Source organism: Arachis ipaensis, chromosome B2, assembly GCF_059453495.1.
Source record: "Arachis ipaensis isolate K30076 ecotype BB chromosome B2, ASM5945349v1, whole genome shotgun sequence".
Taxonomy (NCBI): domain Eukaryota; kingdom Viridiplantae; phylum Streptophyta; class Magnoliopsida; order Fabales; family Fabaceae; genus Arachis; species Arachis ipaensis.
The window spans coordinates 18,656,876-18,659,093 of record NC_142437.1 but is presented as its reverse complement, the minus strand read 5'-3'; the positions used below and the strand labels follow the sequence as shown (position 1 = coordinate 18,659,093).

The 2,218-nt window shown below is 46.3% G+C and overlaps 1 pseudogene; it reads right to left on the bottom strand.

The window, feature by feature from the left end:
- Positions 1–204: 204 nt before the first annotated feature.
- LOC107626948 (protein FAR1-RELATED SEQUENCE 5-like) lies at positions 205–1,674 on the bottom strand (annotated as a pseudogene).
- Between the last annotated feature and the right edge of the window lie 544 nt (positions 1,675–2,218).

Below are 2,218 nucleotides of genomic sequence, written 5' to 3'. Positions count from 1 at the left end.
CATTCAAGCACAATTAAAGGAGAATATACAAAACCATGCTATTTCTTGAATAAATATGGGTAAAAGGTGATAAAATCCCCAAAAATCAATACAAAACAAACCGTCAAATTGGGGTTTGTCACCAAGTTGACTACTTAGGTCGAACTCCTTCGTCCTCTAAGGGGAACCTTTTGTTCTTGCCACAACCGGGTCCTTCATCGCGCACTACGCCGACATCTCTGGCTGACCGCCTGCCCTCTCATAAACTCTGTAACGTAGCTTTTCTATGAGACTCGCGATGCTCTCCCTACCGAATTCGAAGTCTTCACCCTCCTCCGAACCAAGTCTTGTGACCAAGCTTGTGGCCGAACAAAGTGCGGCATACTTAAGCATGCAACCCTCATGTCCAGGTCTCGTAGTCACCGGCATCCGTCTAGAATCCTTTACATCCTTGCACCATCTTCTCATTATAAGACTGTCTGGTATTTGTTCCAAACCCTCATATTTCATCATGCAGAATATGTGACTACATGGAATACCCTCGCTATTCCACATCAAACAGTCGCACTCAATTTTCTTGTCATCGGGGTCGAACAAAACCTTGTGTATCCTACCATGAGCACCCATTCTTGAAAACTTGTAGACAGCTACTGTGCTTATGCTGACTCTCCCACGAAACAGCAAGGTCACAACACCCTTAATTTGTTTTTTCACCTCTCTAAAAACTACCCGTGTGTACAGTTTTGATGCAAAAAGCTCAATAGAGTCAAGCCTGGTAGTTAACACGAGGCTATAGTACGTAGAATAGAACTACGCCGTGACTTCGTTGTTTTGATAATCCTTTACAACACGATCTAAGCTGTGCACCAGCTCCAAAATGCTATCAGTGGATTTCAGGAACCCCTTTATGTATGCATTAATCCCCTCACATCTTGAGGTTGTCCTGTATCCCGCACAGAACATGCCCCGGAGATATGATGTTGCCCAACTTTCTTTGACCTCGTATGTGCTTTGAACCCAACTATTATTTTGTAGGCCAAGTGACTCCACTGCCGTCTTCCAATACTCCTCAAAGTCCTCCACCTCGAAGTTCGCATAGATAGCCTTCCTAAAGACTTTCCAAAATTCGGTATCCTTAACCCTCTAAACACAGTTTTTCTCCAAGTGCCACCCACACAACTGGTGCCTAGCTGCGGGGAACACCTCCGCAATGGCTGCGCGCAGCGCTTTGTCCCTATCCGTGACAACAACACACAACATCTTCTCTCCCATTACGTCAACAAGATTTAATAGCAGCCACCGATAACTACAAACTTCCTCATCCTCCAGCAGCGCAAATCCAAAAATGGTTGTCTGTTTGTGGTGATTTGACCCGGAGAACACTACAAGCGGTTTCTTGTACTTATTAGACCGATACGTCGAATCAAAAGCCAGAACATCTCCAAATAACTGATAGTCCGACATCATCTCACCGTCGACCCATAAAAGGCTCCCCAGCCGATTATCGGCAGTTTGCGTGTAACGTGCGACCGTTGTCATGTCGGCATTTGCCTTGCACTCTAAGTAACTGATCGTTGCTGCAACATCGCCATTACTAATTCGGGCCAGCCTTAGCCCGTGAACGTAATTATACAAATCACACTTTGTAAATCGCAGCATTCCATACCCTCCAGATTGACCAGCCATGTAAGCCATTATCTTCGAGGTTGTTATCCCAAACTGCTTCGTGCTATCAACTTGCGCTTTGTCACCATTACTCATCTTCCGATGGCTAGGCAGGAGGTGGGAAAACATGTGCTATCAACTTGCGCTTTGTAAATCGAAGATGGTCCTGACCTTCCACACACTGCGTTGCACATCATAGTAAATCTTCAACTTCGCCTAACAGTTGGTTCGACTCTCCAACCTCTCCTCCCTAACTCACTCAGGATGGTCATAGTGCTTAGGATGTCTTGTCCCTTGTCGGTGGCAGAAAAAGTCTCTCCTGACCAAAACCCCGTTAATACGCCCCACATCGCCCTTGTGGACCCCAAAACCCCTCATTCTAGCAAACTCCTTGTATGCAAGATAGGCATCCTCCTCCCCAACAAACTCTCTGCCCAGGAAATCCTCTACGACAACTGGACGAATTTTTCCATCATCCCCTGCATCATTGGCACCACCTGAGAAATTACCATGTTCATCTTCTCTGTGACCTGTTGGGTCACCTTCCTCACCACCGCAGCGCCACCACCTTCAT